Consider the following 22,643-nt stretch of genomic DNA (forward strand, 5'->3'; position numbering starts at 1 on the left):
GTGCATGGTGGACATCCTCTCAGGCGCCGTTCTCTCCGTTGGCTGTCGTTCCACCACCAGTCTCGACCACCGGCCATCATCATCCCTCACCTCCTAGCCGTGGCGAGGTGTCCTGCCCAAGCCAACTATTCCCAAATGGTCCGATTGGCAAATATTCTCCGATCCACGTGTGCCTGGCACCCAACCTCTCCAATGTTTCATATTCTTAGGCTGTTTCGGTAAAGTCACGTAGGTAAAAAAATTGTAATTAATAAAAGTAAAATAAAATAAAAATCACGACGTTTCGGAGGCAACACAAGCCTCCGTCTTCAGGTGGAACCGTCACAGCACGATAGCTGTATCAAGATAGCTGTATCAAGATAGCTGTATCAAGATAGCTGTATCAAGACAGCTATCGTGCTGTGACGGTTCCACCTGAAGACGGAAGCTTGTGTTGCCTCCGAAACGTCGTGATTTTTATTTTATTTTAATTTTACTTTTATTAATTTTATTTTTTTACCTACGTGACTTTACCGAAAAAACCTAAGTATATGAATCATTGCAGTCACGAAAGCTTCAAATCTAGAACTCTCCAATGTTCTTTGCTCCCCCTTTCAGCTTCCTCTCCGTTATTTTGGAGCGGAAGCAAACTTAACTAACCATTTTTCGTTCCACCCTTAACTCATTTTTTTTTCAAGAGCGCATCCCTCTACGACTTCTTGTCCTCGTCCTTAACACCTTTGCCCTCCTCCCCCTTCCTAACCTTACCCCCCCCCCTGCCTTTTCATATCATGACCATTCCTTGGCATCCCATCCATTTCCCTATCATCACCCTTCCTTGGCATCCCACCCCCTCCCCAACACTCAAATCCCATCTCTCTTCCCGATGAGCCAATAACTGATGTACCATTTATGATTTTTGTAAAGCGCTTTGATAAAAACGCTATATAAACGCCTAGATAAGACTAAAGATTGGGTTGTTTTTTTGCCATCGTCCATGCCGCTGATGCGAATGTCGATTCGTGTGAGATACTCACAGATTTACAACTTTCCTTCAGGCACACTGCTACGTACATTACCATTCAATATCAATTCCAGTTTTTGAAAGCCCACACCATCCTGGTTATTTTCACATCTTCATTTTGTCATTTTTTGAAATTTCGGTGATTTACTTACCTTTCCTATATTTTACACTCCTATTCTGTGTTTGTTATTGTTTGTTCTTGTAACGTTCTGACCCGCCTCTACTGCACATCTGTAAAAAAGAAATGAGCTTCATAGCTCATCGGATTTCTCCAGTATAAATAAATATAAATACTGTGATTGATTTTGAAACTCTTAGGTTTTTTCGGTAAAGTCACGTAGGTAGAATTTTTTTAATTAAAAATTAAAAATAATATAAGTAATTATAGAAATAAAATAATAAATTACGACATTTCGGAGGCAACACAAGTCTCCGTCATCAGGTGGGACCGTCACAGCTAAATTTACTGTATCAAGTGAGGCAAAATCCAAGAGACAAGCCTCCGAAACGTCGTGCCTCCGAAACGTCGTGATTTATTATTATATTTCTATTATTACTTATTTTATTTTTTACTTTTTATTTCAATTTTTCTACCTACGTGACTTTACCGAAAAAACCTAAGAGTATGAATCCTTGCAGTCACGAAAGCTTCAAATCTAGACTTGATTGTAATGTTGATCCAGCTCTGCCTTCAACAATTACATGGCTAGGTACATACATTTTTTTTTTCAGCTAATGCATTTGCTCAATTTTCTCCTGGAGTGCAGTTCTCTTTGTACGGGTTCACCTTTACCATCCATCAGCATTATCGTGGATGCGACCTCGAGGCAAGGAGTGAGTCAGTGTGCGTTTCACTTACAGCAGCAGCGCGCTATGGATCTGCGCATTATTCAAACCTCAGAACGTCAGCAGCTACGAGCACGTGATTGCATGGCCGACGACTTTCGTTGCCACGTTGCCAATGAATCGATCCCATGGGTTCTAGAGAGTATAGCATTGAATGTGTTAAAGTCAACACGTATGTTATGGGTATCGATTTTGTCCTTTTTTTCTCATTCATTATGCTGCGTTTGGGTTGTGATTTTGACGATCGTGTGATTTGTTTTTCTTCGGCCGCTGTCGGAGGGTATTTTTTTATCTGATTTTTGTGTAAACAAAACAAAAAGGTTACTCATCAGCAGAGCATCAATTGGTGTGAGTGATCAATGTGAGGCGTGAACTGTCGAGTCTGGATGCAGAGACTTTCCAACGTCAAGGTCAAGCGCGGCTGCTGGGAAAGTCACGGTCGGTTAGGTTTAAAATAATGTCCCATTTTGTTCAGATGTTACTGGCTCCATCTCCTTACCATGTTGTGTGCTCTCCTTCCATCATTCCCACTACTTCCCTCTTCTCTGTCGCTTATCTTTAATTCTCCTCTCTATTCTGCTCCATTTTCCACGACTACTATTTTTTTATTTTACCAGGTAAGGCCCACTTAGCTATACGGCTCTTTATCAGAAGCGATCTGGCCACAAATGATGGCTCAACGAAGTGGCTTATCATCTTGTGGAAATGGAGAGCAGTCAAATACTTTAAACGGACGTCGATTCTAAATGTGCAGGGAGAAACCGGTGGACCCGGGGAAAATCCACGCGATCACGGGGAGAGAGAGACACGCAAACTACAAATACACAGCAGGCGTCAGGGTCGGGATCGAACCCATGGACCTCCTGTATACCAGGCGAGGTAGTTAACATCTCGCCACCGTGGCACCACGTTAGATCACATCTATGGTTTCATCCTTTTCATACGTAGAACTATACACAGCTCTTCCTGGTTGTGCATTTTCAATGTGCGTTGTGTTTAAAGTATAAATTAATTAAAGACGTAACAAAATCTTCCACAGGGAATGCGACTGGGATTACTGTGGGAAACAACCATCAGTGGCGACACACTCCGCTAACAGCTAAACAACAACTATTTGTATTGTTTTATATTAATATTATTATTTCCCTTCTACGTGACTTTACCGAAAGAACCAAGAATATGAATCCCTGCAGTCACGAAAGCTTTAAATCAAAACAACAATAGCAACAATCGTCCTGGAATATTGTTTGTTTTACTTTCAAAGTCCAAACACACCTTGACAGGAGGCAGTTCGAGCCAAAGCCCTGCCGTCGGGGAAGAGGACCAGGGGACAACACTAAAATGACAAGACGAATCGTCAGGTGCGCTTAGAGCGACCTCGAAGTCACCGACGACATGCTTGCCTTGAGACTAAGGAATGTTTAAAGTTGGGTGGCTGTGAAGAGAGAGGGGGGGGGGTGAGTAGGTGAAGTGGAGGGGGAGCTTTCATCCAGAGGAGGTCGACTTGGAAACAACCCAACAACAACAACAACCACCACCACCACCACCCGCCCCAATAAAAGGAACAGCTTAAAATGTTTGCCGAGTGGGAATCGCCATAAGCTGTCCCCCCCCCCCACCGCTTCAACAAACAAGAGGCAAGTGACACCCATCCCAGGGCAATTACAAGCTGCCGACAAAGAGGGTGCTAATGACATGAGCCGGCGACGAGAGATGTCAAGCCACGCTTTAAGAGGGCTTTACGAGGACATTAGCCGTTGAGGAATACTTCAGCAACCAACTTCTGTTGCTACTCAACGGGATTCTCATTTGCCACCTCTCTTTCACGATTTGCGTAATCGTCTATCGCACAACATCGATTTTTTTATACTCTTGGTTCTTTCGGTAAAGTCCACGTAGGGATAGAAAATAATAAATAATAAGTATAACCCGTAAAAACAAAGTTTTTCACTCTAAATCCTTTATATGCGTGGCGGCTAGAGTCCTCTCGTCCTCTGGCTTGAGATGGCTGCCACCTATGGGTCAGATGATTGTCTGCAGTATTAAACAATTGGTAATTAAAAATTTAATTTGTTTTCCCTAAACAGTGTAAAATTTAGGAATTTTTTTTCACGAACATTAATTGTCTCGCACAACGAGTCTGTGTGCAAAATGTCAGCTCGATTGGATCACGGGAAGTGGGTTAAAAAACGACCAAAAGGTTTGCACAGTCGTAAGCAAGCACGCAAGCACGCAAGCAAGCAAGCAAGCGAACTTAATATAAAGGATTTAAAAATAGAATAAAATAAAAAAAATCACGACGTTTCTATTGCAACCCAAGAAATCATCATCAGGTGTGAACACCACAGCAAGAAAATTTATACTAAAGTGGGAGAAATGCATCTCTCCCACTTTTCTTGACTTTACCGAAAGAACCAAGAGTATGGATCCTTGCAGCCACGAAAATTTCAAATCTAGAACATCTCATTTTTCTTTTTTAGCTGGACTCAGTTGGATTGAATCACCCAAGTGGCCGCAATTCTAACCGACTTACAGCCATGACAGTATGAACCCTGGGTTTCCATGTGAAAAATAGGAGAAACGACTCAAGTTATTGTAAAACAAAAAAACAATGCGGAATCTTGGTTCCAAAAAATTGAGCAACATCCTGGTTTTCCAAAATTGAATGGTTTTTTTTAAGAGCCACCTGTGTTGTCAGCGTGAACTTTGATTATTGGATCAGTTTCACAACAGCAGCCTGATTACAGCTGCCTGTGATTGGATTAAATGTGTGACATGTAGTTAAATTAACACGTAGTAGCCTTTCGGGACCAATATTATCCATGATAGAGGGTGTTTTTGGGTTAGATCGCGTAATTATAAAGGTGTCGTTAAACCCGCCACTGCCCGACGCAGCAAAGATTAGTAAGGTTTGTCACGAAAACAAAACATGGCAATTCGTTACGAGTTCAGCACACCGGTCTGTTGGAGAGTAAACCGACAACGTTTACAATTCGAGTACGACGTTTCGTCTGTAATTACACCTAGCCTCATCAGGCGAAAGCCAGAATTGTGAATGTGACAATAAATGTTAATTCACTGCATCATAAATGCATTCGTATGAGTAGCATAATATATGTATGGTTATGAGTCCCATAGATTTTTAGTAAAATGTAAATAAATACAAAATACGGAAGAAAAAAAAAAGCTCATTGGAAAGCAGTCACAGTCATCCAAGTGAATCAACGGTAATACAGGTTTTTTTTTTGGTCGCGAAAGCACTACACGTGGTGTTTAACTGAACCGACTGGTCGCGTGCGGTGGGGTAAAGTGTGTCTACTCCCCCGATTCTTCCAAGGCGTTCCGCCAGCGTGGAAGAAGTTGCCACAAGTACCTTTCGCTCTAGAACAGGGGTGGGGAACCTTTTTTTCTGCCAAGGGCCATTTGGATATTTATAACATCATTCGCGGGCCATACAAAATTATCAACTTAAAAATTAGCCCGTTATATTTGGTCAAACATTTAATTAACGCGCCCCTAATGCGATGGGCTGGAAGTGCTTCTCTTTGGCGAGGCGTGTGATGTCAGCTGGTATTGATGATGTTGCTGCTACTCGCAACTGCTTTTCCAGGTTTGCTCCTAGATTTATTGAATTTCGAGTCCCGCCTGCGGTGCCTTGGCAGGGCCACACCAAATGATTTCGCGGGCCTCATACGGCCCGCGGGCCGGACGTTCGCCACCCCTGCTTTAGAAGGAACACCCTCCTCGAGAGAGAGAGAGGAGAGAGCTCCCTCTAGCGGACACCCTTCCGCCAGTCAGTGGCGTGAGCGCGCAAGTGCAGGGCCTGCACCTTTGCCTTTGATAATCGAGGCGTCGAGAAACGTCGGTGTGGGCCATGGGGGGGGGGGGGGGGGGGGTTCGGTCGCCCATCATTTCCGTGACGTGGTCTACGTGATGCAACGCTACCCACCGGGGGGGGGGGGAGGGGGTCACTCAGCCCCCCTGGACCTGAGAATTCGAGAATTGTGCTCAGGGAGGTCGAGGAGCGTTGCCGCCGTCATCGCAGCGGTGCGGTGCGGGGGGGTGTCAGCGGTCTGAACCTGCGATCCGAAGGTCGCCGGGTTACGTTCGACCTGGCGGAGCAATCGTGCACCCCAAATCCTTAAGTGTAAGGGGGCGCCACGGTGGCTGGGAGATGTTAACTACCTCGCCTGGTACACAGGAGGTCGTGTTCGATCCCGACCCTGACGCCTGCTGCTGTATATTTGGAGTGTGCGTGTCTCTCTCTTATCATCATCACGGTGGCTAGGAGATGTTAACTACCTCGCCTGGTGTGCAGGAGGTCGTGGGTTCGATCCCTACCCTAACGCCTGCTGTGTATTTGGAGTTTGCTTGTCTCCCCTCTCTCTGATAATCACGGTGGCTATGAGATGTTAACTACCTCGCCTGGTACACAGCAGGTCGTGTTCGATCCCGACCCTGACGCCTGCTGCTGTATATTTAGAGTGTGCGTGTTCTCTCTCTCCCCGTGGTGGTGTGGATTTTTCTCTGGGTTCTCCAAGTTTCCCCTCCACATTTACAACGAACGTGCGCTTAGAGTACTTGACTGCTAAACATTTTCACGCGATGATAAGCCACTTGGTTGAGCTATCATTTGTGGGTGCTTCTGAAAAAGAGCGATATATCTCAGTGGTGCTTTACCTGGTAAAATAAAAATAATTTATTTTTTTATTTTTTATCCCCCCCGCCTGCGGCCGCCTCTGTCCCACCCAGCGGCATAAATGTATGCACCGCAGTTGGGTCAATCTGCAGGTCGCGCGCACACGTGCATGATCGGATGACCGCTCGTGCAGCGGTGATAGCGCTACGAACCCAGCGACCCGAGTTCGATGCCCGCTCACGGCCACCCACACCCAGTGACGAGTATCTGAACCGGTGCTGGGCCTCCCCTAGGTCTACTCAGTATCAAATGAGTACCTGATGAGGTGTGTAAACATCGCCGCTGGGGACACAAAGGCCGTGGCCAATTTGTCTCCACAGTAATCAGGGAGGGTTTATCCATGTAAAGCCCCTAAGGCACAAGGCAGAAATTGACATTGATGATTTTTATACAGTACTGATGATTCCTAACAAAGGTGAAACCGTTACAAACTTGCCTCACACTACCGTGCTTATGTCGAAAATAAAAGAGCCACAATTTTCATTCTTTTGCGTTGTCAGTTTATTACGAGGCTGTGTGCGTTAATTACCCAGCATGGCGATGCCACGTGACAAGCAAGGGATGACGGGACGACTGATCTTGTGGTTTACCAGGTAAGGCGCGTCTACAAATGTACCTTCTGCGTGTGGTATTATTCTTTAGATCACACTCGTTTTAACTTTTCGTGATGTTGATGGGAAATGCCATCATTTTCAAGCATAACTGTTTCGTAGCTAGTTCATGGATATACGTTATGTCTAAATAGTTTTAAATGTTGTACATCTTTAAAAAAATCTATCTTCATGAGTATTTTGTTTTACTTGGGCTATATAACACCACACTGCTTCGAAGGATCGTGGCAGATGGCAGTGGGAGCTTGAGAAGACCTTCATCCAGCAGTGGATTGATCATGTCTGATGATGATGCGGCTTTTGGCGAACCATCGAACAAAGACGGTCATTACATCGAGCGCTTTCAGATGCACTTCTGCGGCCGTCTGGAACGCTCCTCCTTTCATATTCTTAGGTTTTTTCGGTAAAGTCACGTAGGTAAAAACATTAAAAAGTAAAATAAAATAAAAATCACGACGTTTCGGAGGCAACACAAGCTTCCGTCTTCAGGTGGTACCGTCACAGCCACGACAGCTGTATCAAGTAAATGAGAGATTGCAAGAGCTACCACTCCGTATATATAATGGAAGCCACCTAAGCTTTGCACTTTCAAATCATTTGTATTGAAAACTCATTTCTTTAGAACTGCTTTTTGTGTTTATAGTTTGTTGTCCTTCCCCCGCACCTCTTATTAGGATGGTTGGCTACGTATGGTGCGAAAGAAGTTCAACGTACATCCATGATGTGGCACACACCTGAAATCCAGATCTTTGGGAGGCTAAGACCGGTTGATCACGGAGGCTTGTGAAATTAATAGATCCCGCTGGCCTGATGGGTGGTCAGGAAACGGGCAGGACGACATTCAGTTTTGTGAATACTTTCATCGAAAACTGCCTGAAAATGCCAGGTCTTGTGGGTTTGGTTGGGTTGCAAAGGTAGCCAGGAGTTAGCAATACATCATTAGATTCCTGAATTCATCCGTGCGGAATTTTAAGTTATATACCTTCACAAATGGGCGGTGGATTTCCTTTGAATATTCCAGTTTCCTTCCACATAAAAGCCAAAATCCTGATTTATTTTAGCATCAAACATTTTGACGTAGCAAAGACCTTGCTGGAAAAAATATATATAAACATTCTTAACACTAAAATAAGTCTTTGATGGACAACACAAAGGCCATTATCAGTCTTACCAAAAAGCCTGTATTATTTCTTTCTGCAACATAATACAACACAGGTACACGAAAATTGACGACGACGACGACAACAAGAGCAACTCACACCGTCCTGGCAAACGAAAGCGACCCCCTGCTGCGCGCATTTCAATTGACCCCGGGGAGAGGCAGCGGCGGTGGCGGTGGGGCTGGGGGGAGGAGTTTGCCCTGACACTCAAGGCCAGGCTCGGGCCCTCTCCCAAGGCCCTCTTTGTCCTCTCGCGCGCCTGACCGATGGCGCCACTCCTCGTCACGCACGTGCCCCCATCGCGGCCGGAGAGCACCGGCGGTGCGGACGGCACCCGGGCAGCCCCGGGTGTGACGGTCCCGTTGACAGTTTAACGAACAACAACAAAAAAATTGTTGTTCGGTTGCAAAGGGAGTGGGGTTGACACATAAAAATTAACCCGTAAAAACAAAGTTTTTCACTATAAATCCTTTATATGCGTGTTCAATGGGCCACAACCCAGCCCACATTGGTCTTTGAAACGGGCGGCTAGAGTCCTCTCGTCCTCTGGCTTGAGATGGCTGCCACCTATGGGTCAGATGATTGTCTGCCACCATTAAGCAATTGGTAATTAAATATTTTAAAAAAATTCCTAAAAGGTGTAAAATTTTGGAAACAACGAGTCTGTGTACAAAATGTCAGCTCGATTGGATCACGGGAAGTGTGTTAAAAAACAACCGAAAGATTTGCACGGTCGTAAGCAAGCAAGCAAGTGAACTTAATATAAAGGATTTTAAAAAGTCAAACAACCGCAGAGATCAGAATCCAGCGCAAAGCAAGGCGATGTCCAACGCCGTGAATGTATACTTACATTCGCGTGTAATATATCAGTTGCAAACGATGGGCATTGACAAATATTAACCCGGGGCAATGATATAAAGCAGTGGTTCTTAACCTGGGGTGCACACACTCCCTGGGGGGTGCGAGATGCCCTTTCTGGAGGTGTGAGGCATGGCCAAATGTCCTTAGAAGGTAAATCATCGAAACACACATTGAGCACGGGCACGTAAGTACAACTAGTTTGTTTCAATCAATCCTGTGTATTTATTAACATTACGAATGAGAAACAAAGGGGTGCAAGGCCGCAATCAAGGATAAGAACCACTGGTATAAACGAAGACTAAGTAGGGGGTGGAGCGGTTGGCACAGCGGTTCGCGTGCTGCCCTATGAACCTGGCGCCCGAGTTCGATTCCCGGCCACGCCTAACATCAGTGGCGAGTTAAATCTGAACCGGTCCTAAGCAATCCTTCCACCTGCCCACACGAAGCGGTGAACTACGGTCAAACAACCTCCACGAACAGCTTGGTGTGGATCAGCGTTCATCCAGCAGTGCATTGACAAAGAGCTGAAACCGGGTGCTGTGTGATGGGGGAAATAAGTGGGGGGGGGGGGATTGCATCAACATACTTCACGCTGGTCAGCGAGGGTTCGTGAAAACCTGGCTGTGAATTTTTCGATTTAAAGCTTTCGTGACTGCAGGGATTCATCTTCTTGGTTCTTTCGGTATTTTTATTATTTTATTACTTCCCTTCTACGTGACTTTGCTGGCTGTGAATGTCATCACTGTTAACACAGACGACACAGGCGCGAGCCACGGTGCACTACTGGGTGCCTAATAGTTGTGGGGCGAATGCGCAACGCACCTTCATCTGTGTACCCAGCACGCGAAATGCGCGCAATTAACACGGAGGGCATTTGCGCGAGAGGCAAATGCCCCGCGGCTTAACGCGCCGTAATAAAATTAAAGCGCGGCATTGGCAGTGAGGTCCAAGCGTCACTGCCAAGGCAGCGTATTTAAAGTAAACGAAACGCAATCGCCACGGTCTCCATTAACTCTGCCCTAGTAAACATGGAACTGCGGGCCAAGGTTGGTGCAACGGCGCCAAACCACGTGTTGCAAACGACGGCACAACGTTGGCAACACGATTTGAAGCCGGCATATGTTTGTTGGGCAATGGCCCCTTCCATAAGGCACGTGTGTCTCTCTTTTTTTAAAAAGTGAATTGCCTGAAACAGCTTCCCTACTAAACACGTTGCTGTTGTAATGCAGTATTAACGATGAATTATAAAAAAGTATATAGTTTTTTTTCATTGTACCTTGTTAAGGCCCACTGAGCTATATAGCTCTTTTTCAGAAGTGACCTGACCACAAATTAAAGCTCAACTAAGTGGCGTATCATGTTGAAATGTATAGCCGTCAAAATACCCTAAACGCATATTTCCAAATGTGGAGGGAAAACCCAGAGGACCCGGAGAAAAATCCACGCGACCACGGGGAAGAACACGCAAACTCCAAATACACAGGCGTCAGGGTCGGGGTTGAACCCACGACCTCCTGCATACCAGGCGAGGTAGTTAACATCTCCTAGCCACGGTAGCGCCCTATTACTTTCAAAGAAAACAAACTATCTGCCTGGATTTAAATTTCGATTTAAAGCTTTCGTGACTGCAGGGATTCATCTTATTGGTTCTTTCGGTAAAGTCACGTAGAATGGAAATAATAAAATAATACAAATCAAACATAATAAAATAGTATCTGCCTGGCTTAATATATATTGCATTTTCATGGCAGCGTCTGTTAACGAGAAGGGTAGAAAAATATTTCCTGCCCGTATTTATTGATACCATGCCTTTAAATATCACAGGGGGTGGCGAAAGGAATCGCATCGAGGAATTACGTTAAGTGGGGAGATGGAGCCATCGCGTGGATTTCAGCATCGCAGTAACCGCGGATGAAAAAGAGACCTTCACCCAGCAGCGGAATGATCGTGACTGCTGTTACTACTGTTGCTGCTGCAGATGATCATTAAATTACACTCGTCAACACACTTTTTCTTGCATAAGCTATTCCAACGGTTTTAATGTAATTTTGGGGTGCTGATTCCAAATCTGGCATCAGTTTTTGTCTATCACATCAGGTTTTTGAGATATCAAGTATTGCATTTTCAATAAAGACTGCAGAAGAAAAATATTAAATAGTGTGGATATCTACATAAAATGATATTATAAACACACTATCCTAAAAATACAGCACCATATTTTAACATAAAGCAGTCACTGACTCGCAACAACTTGCAATCATAAGTGACAGAGTAAATTTCGGGTAAAATCAATGAAAATGGGGTATGCCGATAGCATAAAAATGAGATGTGATAGAGCAAATCTGAGATCAGATTTGGAATCAGCACCCTGAAATGAGTCTAAAACAGCTGCAAAAGTCCAGGCCAGGAAAATGTGTTTTTTTTGTTGACCAGTGTTATTGCTGGTAGATTTTTTTTTATTACATAAAAAAAATTACATACAAAAACATCCAGTGTGATTGGCCGGTGCAAATGATGAACTTTATTGTCGTTTTGTTTCAATCCTGAATGATTTGCGCATTCACACGACACCTCTGGAACGGCGCCTTTAATATTCGCGCGTGTGTCGCTGCCAGCTCCTCGGGCCCAGCTGTCGGAGCGCATCGACACCGCGGCGGATTAAATCCGAAAAAGGATTTAAATTACGCCTGCCATTTGTGACAAATTAAAAACACACACAAACACACGCAACCCGGGGGCTCAACCGACAAACACGGGCTTATCAGTTCAGCTAAAAGGCCAATCTGGGACAGGCACAAACAAAGCGACAAAAGAGGAAACGAACGCCCCAACTGGCCCTGCCCTGGCCGGCCCGTTCCATACCCGGGCAAGCCAAAAAAAAAAGAACTTCCCGGGGAGATAAGGGGCCACCCGCCCGCGTTATCGCCGCGCACATCTCCGATCTGCGCTGCCGTCGTGCGGGTGAATCGGCAGGAGGAGGGCTGGGGGTGCGTGGGGTTGGGGTTGAGCACAGCCAGCTTTGCCCCACTCCCACCCCTCCCACCCCTCCCACCCCACCCATCGCCGCTTCCCACAATCCTTCTGCACGCATGCGAGGCACGCACGGACCCGGTGGCTTGTGGACCATGCGCCGAGTCGCCCCTTACCCCTTGGCTTTAATTAGGCGGGCGGTGGGGTGACGGCGGTGGGGGGGGGGGATAGGATGTGAGGGCGTCTGTGTGTGACAGGGAGCGGGAGGGGACTTCACGATTGTATTCCCCCTTGCGCATTTTCGTGCCCGTCTAGCGTCAGCGCAATTTGGTGCCGATGACCCAAAATCATCCGCGAATGCCAAACGGATCCTCGTTGGTGGTAGGGGCCGCGTGGGTGGCGCTTGGCGCGGGCGGCCGCCACGCACACACAAGACGCGAAAGGTTACGGGAGAGACGCGAGGAAGTTAACATTTTGCCAGGAGGGAGTTAACATTTTGCCAGGAGGGAGTTAACATTTTCCCACCGTGGAACCGAAGTGGTCAGCTCTGGAAAGTCCAGCGTGCTGAGCGTTACACCAAGTGGCAGCTCTGACAAATCAGTATAAAGTGAAAAAAATACATACGACTTAATTTTCAGTAATTAACCGCAGCATAGCGTATCGTTCTAAAGCACTTAGCCTCATGATGAACACGCAAAAGATCAAATGACCCATTAAACATTCATGAGAAAGTAATAACTTACAAGTGCAAGAGAGGTGCGTAGGATAGATACACCCGATTTAAAGCTTTCGTGACTGCAGGGATTCATCTTCTTGGTTTTTTCGGTAAAGTCACGTAGAAGGGAAGTAATAAAATTATTTTAAAAAAATGAAACATAATAAAATAATTCTCACGACGTTTCGGCCACAACGCAAGTAGCCGTCCTCAGGTGAAACCAGGTCTGTCGAGGCGACAGCGTTATTCGACAGACCTGGTTTCACCTAAGGACGGCTACTTGCATTGTGGCCGAAACGTCGTGAGAATAATTTTATTATGTTTTATTTTTTATTATTTTATTACTTCCCTTCTACGTGACTTTACCGAAAAAACCAAGAAGATAGATACACCCCTTAATGAATCCACAAATAGAGAACAGCCCCCTCCCCCACACGCCGTGTCGTTATTAGGAGTTGTTTGACCATACCTCACCATGCTTGTCAGTGCCCAGGGCAAATTCAGATATCAGTCGCCAACTGACGTTACCACTCCTCCACACACACATGCACATTGACAAGACACAGACAAAGATCCCCCGTATAGCCCTCACAGACTGTTGGGACAAGTGCTGTTAGCGAGCACCTATAAAGGCCAGTATGGCACACGAGGGTGGGCCAGCACCACGCCCGGCCGCCTTTGTCTTCTCAGTGGTGATGTTTTACACATCAGGTACTGATTTCAGGCTGAGTCGACCTAGGCCGAAGACCGGTTCAGATAATCGTCAGTGGTGTTGACCGTGAGCGGGAATCGAACTCGGGTCGCCTGGTTCGTAGCGCAGCGCGCTAACCGCTACACAACCGCTCCCCACATTAACACAGACACACACACACCAATATAACACGCAGGCACGCATAAACTGTGCATGAAAACACACACACACACATTGCATAAATCTGTATAACGGCAAAACATATATTAATTTATTTCAAATATATAACTGCGGCAAAGGGCAAGTGCAAAAGCACTTTCATGAATAATGGCCAAGCAATGAATCAAATTGCCCATTAAACACTTAGACGGTGCATTAATAATGCTTAAGTGTAAAACAGATTTGTAAAGAGAGAATCATTTAACGTCACCGAATAAGTAAAATTGGTAACGCCTCCTCCCCGCGGTTGGCAAAGCAGAGTTGCACATCGCCAAAATGAATGAACTGCTCCGATTGATGGGTCGCAGAGCCTCCTCCTCCGGCACATGCTGTCCCAAGCTACTTGCCACTGGTAATCGCTGAGCCATATCCACGGTGGCTAGGAGATGCTAACTACCTCGTCTGGTGTACAGGAGGTCGTGGGCTCGATCCCCACACTGACGCCTGCTGCTGTTGCTGTTTATTTGGAGTCTGCGTGTCTCTCTCTCATGGTCATCACGGTGGCTAGATGTTAACTACCTCGCTTGGTGTACAGGAGGTCGTGGGCTCGATCCCCACACGGACGCCTGCTGCTGCTGTATATTTGGAGTCTGCGTGTCTCTCTCTCATCATCATCACGATGGCTAGGAGATGTTAACTACCTCGCCTGGTGTACAGGAGGTCGTGGGCTCGATCCCCACACTGACGCCTGCTGCTGCTGCTGTATATTTGGAGTCTGCGTGTCTCTCTCTCATCATCATCACGGTGGCTAGGAGATGTTAACTACCTCGCCTGGTGTACAGGAGGTCGTGGGCTCGATCCCCACACGGACGCCTGCTGCTGCTGCTGTATATTTGGAGTCTGCGTGTCTCTCTCTCATCATCATCACGATGGCTAGGAGATGTTAACTACCTCGCCTGGTGTACAGGAGGTCGTGGGCTCGATCCCCACACTGACGCCTGCTGCTGCTGTATATTTGGAGTCTGCGTGTCTCTCTCTCATCATCATCACGGTGGATAGGAGATGTTAACTACCTCGCTTGGTGTACAGGAGGTCGTGGGCTCGATCCCCACACTGACGCCTGCTGCTGCTGCTGTATATTTGGAGTCTGCGTGTCTCTCTCTCATCATCATCACGGTGGCTAGGAGATGTTAACTACCTCGCCTGGTGTACAGGAGGTCGTGGGCTCGATCCCGACTCCGACTCCTGTTCTCTCTCCCCGTGGTCGTGACGATTTTGCTCCGGGTCCTCCGGTTTTTGTCCCCTCCACGATCAATAACCGACATACGTTTCGAGTGTTTGGCTGCTCTAAAAGCCCACGTCATGATTAGCCACTTCGTTGAGCTATCAAGACAAAGAGCTACGTCGCTCTGTGGGTCTTATCTGGGAAAATAAAATGTTTTAAAATGTTTAAATATCTTCTTGGTTCTTTCGGTAAAGTCACGTAGAAGGGAAGTAATAAAATAATAAAAATAAAACATAATAAAATAAAATAATTTTTTATTTTATTTTATTATGTTTTATTTTAATAAAAGATTTTTTTATTTTATTTTATTATGTTTTATTTTTATTATTTTATTACTTCCCTTCTACGTGACTTTACCGAAAGAACCAAGAAGATGAATCCCTGCAGTCACGAAAGCTTTAAATCGAAATGTTTAAATAGTTGAAATATCTAGAGTGCAATAATAATGATGATGACAATAATCATTTGCCACATTTGATATTGGTGCCCCCCCCCCCCTTACCCCCATCGTGCAAGGCTCAACGATGCCGTGTTTCACACGCAGAAAGAAGGTGGGGGAGAGACAGGAGTGGGTACACGCCCCGAGGTGACATCCAATCAGCACGGTTGGCTACGTCCGTCGCGAAAGAAATTCAACGTACGTACACGTACGTGCATCCACCCTGGAGGAGCCGAGAGTAAAGAGATCAGCTGAAAAGTGCACAAAGATAAACCAAACTGCATAATAGAGGCGCTTTTTTTACACGCTTTTATTTAACTCACGCTGTCTGTTGTTGTTGTATCCTCAAATCTTGTAACTCAATTTTAAACCACTTCCCAATGTGGTATCGACTGCAAACTTGGTATACTTATGTCACTCATGACAATACTATATTCTATCATTAAAAATTTTAAAATATATTTTTTTATTTTTAAACATTATTACACGCTTTCTATTAACTCACTGTCTGTTGTTGTTGTTATTAGTCGTATCCTCAAATCTTGTAACTTAATTTTAAGCCACTTCCCAATGTGGTATAGACTGCAAACTTGGTACACTTATGTCATACTGATGACAATACTATATTCTATCATGAAAATATATTTTTTAAAACATTATTTTTTAATGCTATGCTTCGGCTTGGGTATAATTGTCCACGCTCAACTCACGTTGGCTGTAAATCACCACGGCCCCTTACGTTGTGGCAAACTTCGGGGCCACTTCCTGGAGTCGTGGAGTTCTGCCATTACGAGTACGGTACATTTCATTAAAGCGTGTTTAAAAAAAAAAGTATTTTAAAATCATACTTATTTGTGTTAGATCGCGTAAATATAAATGTGTGTCGTTAAACCCGCCACCACCCGACACAGCCAAGTAGTGCAGTTTTGTCACGTGATCAACACATGCCAATTAGTTACTAGTTCAGCACACCGGTTGTGCGTTGGAGAGTAAACCCACGACATTTACAATTAGAGCACCCGTGACGTTTCGCCGGTAATTACAACCAGCATCATCAGGATTGTGGCTGTCGCCTGAAATTTAAACTAAGCATTCTTTTTTTTAAACCAGGTAAGGCCCCGCTGAGCTATTAGCTTCTCTTTCAGAAACGACCTGTCCACAAATGATAGCTCGGCGAAGTGGCTTATAATGTGGAAATTTATAGCAGCCAAATACGCTCAATATAATCGAAACGCGTGTTTTCTCGAGACGGACGTGCGCACGTTGCACAGATGCACACGAGCGTGAAAAGAACCACAGGGTCTCTGTTCCAGCTGACCGGGCTAACAGGAGGGTGGGTGGGGGGTTAAACAACACACACAAACACGTGTACACTCTCCGTGTCAGAAGCTCTCAGCCTTCATTCAGCATTGTGCAAAAACCCACCAACTCCTAAAGAACTGTCTAAAGTCGCCATCGATACGTCGAGCAAATGCGACGAACCGACAGGCAGCAGTGAGACAGAGAGGCAACCCCTCGATCTATAAAACAGTCGCATCTGCTCAATGTATTGACGATGACTTAATACGAGTCGACATCAATGCAGTTCTTCAGGAACTGGTGGGTTTTTTTTTGCATAATGGCCATCACCGGGCACGTCGTTGTGTGTTGTTGAAACGTCTCGTCTTCTGTTCCGATGTGGGGGTCTCCCCTCCCCAGTCAACACCGGACGTTGGGCCAACATTGGCACAACCACATGCCAACGTTGACTCAGCGTTGGCATGTTTTCTGGGTCATCATTTACAGATTTGAATTATTGCTGTGGAAATGGAGAGGGGGGCGGGTGATGGCAGAGGGACGGGGGCGAGAGAAACTAGGCCAAGAAGAAAATGCAGCGAGACAAACACGGCCACACGGGATCAAATCACCTCTCATGCACAGCACGCGACTCAGCCACTATCTCCCCTGTCCACCCACCCCCATCATTACCACCGTAATCTCCCCCACCCATCGCATGGGTGGGCGGATGGGGGCAGGCGGGCTGGTTCAGACTTGCCCAGGGAAATCGCTGCAGGGCCCCGTGTTCAGTGATTGTCTCCCGCTAGTCCAGGTACGTACTCGACAAGGTGGTCTTAACAACACAAAGCAGGCATTCCAGCTTGCTTTGCGTATCCAGATGAGACCCCCTACGTCTAAGAATATTCAGCATACTGCCCGTGGCTAAAGAAAGTCCCCCGGTTTTTTTTGTTGTCTTTCTAATTCGCTCGCCGCTGGTGTTGTGATGGTTTTGACGAGACGGTAACGGCACAGGTGGCAGCCCTGCAATTGCTTTGCTCACGCCGCTGCCGACAGAAGGGCATCATCCGCTAGAGCCTAGAGGCCCTCCTCGAGAGGGTCATTGGAATACACTCCCACGCCGGCGAGACGTCTTGGAAAGACGTGGAAGTAGCCACACTTTGCCGCACCGCACGCTACTTGCCGATCGACGAACTTGAGCTCATTTGTACTGATGGCTGGCTGGACAGACGGGATGGGTGGATTTTTTTTTTATGTATCCATTACCCACCGCTACGAGGTGGAATCGAACCGCTGACCTTTGCGTTACGAACCTTTAGGGGCCATCCATTGAGTACGTACGCATAGAAGGGGGGAGGGGGGTTTAACACAAATGCGTCGCTTGCGTATGGGGGGGGTCTACTGACAATTTACGCATAGGAAACGGGGAGGGGAAGCCTCGATAAGAATTTGTCTACATTGGCCTTCAAATGAGTTAGACAGTCCGGCGGTGGACTATCTGTTTGCTTAAACACGTTAATATTATTAATCCTTGGTCGTTTCTGGGTGGATTAAATTTCGGCCGTTTTATAGGATTCGGGGGGGGGGGTGCGTCAGGCGTACGTACGCATGTGGGGGGGGGGGGTGTAAAAAGTCCGCGTGCCTACAGGGAGGGGGGAAGGGGGGTCAAGTTTCGACAGATTTTTGCGTACTTACTAAATGGATGGCCCCTTCCACCTACCACAGCACTATCCCATCAAATGGTTTTGATGGTTTACAATTTGCTCCGTGGCACACATTCTCATCTTGAGAACGATCGATATATGTGCTGCCATCGAATTTTGTTTTTTTATTTACACACAATTTTTGCAAACGAATTGATCACTGTATGCACAAAGACAAATGTCATCCATATAGCCTTTAACATACTGTTGGGGCAAGTGCTGTTAGCGAGTAGCACCAACAACCGCTTGTGCCAGGCTACGTGCACGTTGAGGCCACGTGGAGTGTCGAACGCCCGCTAAACCACCGCTCCCCACTGTATAAGATAAAGATCCCCTGTATAGCCTTAACAGACTGTAGGGGCAAGTGCTGTTAGCGAGCACCTATGAAGGCCGGAACGGTACACGAGGGGGTGGGTGGCCAGCACCACGCCCGACCGCCTTTGTCTCCCTAGTGGCATACCAGGTACTCATTTGAGGCTGAGTCGACCTAGGGGAGGCCCGGGACCAGTTCAGATAATCGTCACTAGTGTTGGCCGTGAGCGGGAATCGAACTCGGGGCACCGGGTTCATAGCGCAGCGCGCTAACCGCTACACTACCGCTCCCCACTGTATACACACACGACGTATCCGTTACACACATCTCTCAAAAGAATACGAACCCAGCTGCCCCAACCACCACCACCACCGCATGCACGCACATTGCCGAACGTGCGGATTTAAATTCGTGCCTTGCATTTTGGCAGGAGTCAGATCAGACTCGGGAGGAGAGAGTGGCGCGCGACTGGGGAGAAAGGCAGGGAGGGGGATGCGAGATACATCTTTGCGCCCGAGGCAAATGGCACATCATTAGAAAGTGCCGTCAATCAAACAACAATAAAACGTCTTCTTGGTTCTTTCGGTAAAGTCACGTAGAAGGGAAGTAATAAAATAATAAAAATATAATAAAATAATTATTTTATTTTATTATGTTTTATTTTTATTATTTTATTACTTCCCTTCTACGTGACTTTATAATAAAATAATTATTTTATTATGTTTTATTTTTATTATTGTATTACTTCCCTTCTACGTGACTTTACCGAAAGAACCAAGAAGATGAATCCCTGCAGTCACGAAAGCTTTAAATCGGAACAATAAAACTCTTCCCACCCTGAAAGGGCCACGGCTATGATCGTAGCGCCTCTGGGGGTTACCAGCACATGACGCATGGAGCAATCAGGAGGTGGGGTGGGTAGGTGGGGGTATAATACTCGGGACATTTGCTTCAAAAATACACACGCATTTTTCCATATTGTAATCAGGCTAAAGTGGAGCAGTGGTTAGAGCGCACGGCTCGCAATCATGATGGGTCAGAGTTCAATTCCCTGTCACTGGGGCGCGGTGGAAGTTGAGGTGGGGGCGGTTGACGCAACCAATCATCACTTTATGGTAGATAAAATATCTACCTCTTTTGTGGGAAGCCAACAGTGCTTTTTTTGTTTAATACGTAGGCTTTCACGACCAATGTTATTCATAAGTGTTTTTGGGTTAGATCGCTTAAGTATACATGTGTTGTTAACCAGCCACCACCCGGTACAGCCAATTACTAAGGTTTGTCACGTAATCAAAACGTGCCTAATTCGTTACCACTTCCCAATTCTGGCAAAATCGCCCGATGATGTTGGATTTGGATCTAACCCAAATTTTGTTTCATTATAAAGTTTTGTGTTTTTTCTTGGAATGGACTTGCCTCCAGCATGGGAACGTGGAATTTCCACCGCTGGCGAAAAGGTTACCCCCTCTCCCCCCGGGGGTTGATGACAGTTGGCGCGGTGACATCGCCGGATTTTTTGTCAAGTGTGCAGGCGGTGTAACGGCACCATGGCCGCGCCGTGGATGAGAGAGAGCGCGCGTCCAGAACTGCGGTACTTTTCTAAATCCTTTATATTGAAGTTCACTTGCTTGCGCGCTTACGACCGTGCAAATCTTTCAGTCGTTTTTTAACCCACTTCCCGTGATCCAATCGAGCTGACATTTTGCACACAGACTCGTTGTGCGTGACAATTTCCTTTCGTGAAAAAATGTTTTCCAAACTTTTACACTTTTTAGGTAAAAAAAAATTATATTTAATTACCAATTGCTTAATGGTGGCAGGCAATCATCTGACCCATAGGTGGCAGCCATCTCAAGCCAGAGGACGAGAGGACTCGAGCCGCCCGTTTCAAAGACCAATGTGGGCTGGGTTGTGGCCCATTGAATACGCCTATAAATGATTTATAGTGAAAAACTTTGTTTTTACCGGTTAATTTTTTTATAGCAAACTGTCTCCCCCCCCCCCTCCCGTCAAGAATGGGTGGACGAATGATTTATTATGTATTCATATCCGAAGTACGGCCTTCATTGACTCGTGCAGGCAGTCAGTCCTCTGGCCCTCGGCTCGAGAATCCCGCAAGGGTGATCATAAACACCCTCCACGTCTCAAAACCGCGGGTCAATTTCCTCAGCACGAAATCCGGCCAAATCTCAATTGGTGGCGGACGTCCCTTGTACTCCACTGTGCACGTGGGGGGGGGGGTTGATCTGGTTTCAATCCCCGATCACCGTTGCATTCACTTAAATAATATATTTTTTAAACAGCACCTGGGTATCCGTAGCTATTGGCAGAGTGCACAATTATACGCGTGCGATTAATCACAGGTGAGATCACACGGGTTCGAGTCGCAACTGCAGCAGGGTAATGACGAGGAAGCGTTGGGGGGGGGGGGTCGTGAGGACGGGGGGGGGTTGAAATTGCGACAAGGCACCCCATAAATGTGATTATTGGGAACAGGATGACCCATTCCAATCACGCTACGTCGGTTGAGTTTGCGTCAATTATTGCTTGGAAGTTGGAAAAGCCGTTTGGGATTGGTCGTTAGTAACACTGGTCAACACACTTTTTCTGGCGTAAGGTATTCCAACGGTTTTAAGGTAATTTTGGGGTGCCGATTCCAACTCTGGCATCAGTTTTTGTCTATCACATCAGGTTTTTGAGATATCAAATATTGCATTTTCAATAAAAACTGCAGAAGAAAATTATTAAATAAGTGTGGATATCTACATAAAATGATATTATAAACACACTATCCTAAAAATACCGCACCATATTTTAACACTAAAGCAGTCACTGACTCGCAACAACTTGCAATCATAAGTGACAGAGTTAATTTCGGGTAAAATCAATGAAAATGGGGTATGCCGATAGCATAAAAATGAGATGTGATAGAGCAAATCTGAGATCAGATTAGGAATCAGCACCCTGAAATTAGTCTAAAACAGCTGCAAAAGTCCAGGCCAGAAAAAAATGTTTTTCTTTTGTTGACCAGTGTAATAAGACCCAATTCAAGTCTTCAACTGAACTATAATTAGAGGGAAATGCGTCGTTTAAGAGACAGCTTCAACATTTTAAGACAACTTAAAACACGTGGACAATGACAGTGTGGCTTTTTTTTTACTTGGGTATAGCAACATCGACCAATTTAGGCTGTAATTCAGATCGAAAAGCGTTCACCTTTTGTTGACAAGATAGGAATGTCTTCTTGGTTCTAATAAAAATAATATTATTTTATTACTTCCCTTCTACGTGACTTTACCGAAAAAACCAAGAAGACATTCCTATCTTGTCCCTGCAGTCACGAAAGCTTTAAATCGAAATTTAAGATAGGAATGTTCATTGAATGCCACGGTAGCGAAAGGAAGTACGTGCTCAACATTAACTTTTTCACTCCTCCATTCGAATGGCAATGGAGCATTCCTTTTCGCGCAAGTGTCAAACACTACTTCCCTTGTTCCACAAAGCAGAAATATTACTTTTACACGAAGAAAAGACGAATCCCTGACAAGGTTAACCGCTGCGCATGTCATCGTTATGGGGGATTTTTAAAATATATTCTTGGATCAGATTAAATAACCGTGAGCATCGTTAAACAAGTGGGAATGACTGGAGAATAAAACAATCAGTGGAACCTATTTTATTAAGAATTTCCACCGAAATGAATACCTCAATCATGGAACGGTCACCAATAATGAATTATGACAATGATGAGTAAATTGATGACTGATGGAGACGGTGGATGGTAGAAACGGTGATTATGACCGATTTGATGTTGTAGATGATGATCTTGATTTGAGTTATATTGGTAGGAACCTCCTGGTTACACCAGCCCACAGGGGATTATTGTGTCCGTCCGTCGTGCAGAGAGGGGCTT

Source organism: Lethenteron reissneri, chromosome 50 (genome assembly GCF_015708825.2).
Source record: "Lethenteron reissneri isolate LAM-NWPU_2019-01 chromosome 50, ASM1570882v1, whole genome shotgun sequence".
NCBI classification, from domain to species: Eukaryota; Metazoa; Chordata; class Hyperoartia; order Petromyzontiformes; family Petromyzontidae; genus Lethenteron; species Lethenteron reissneri.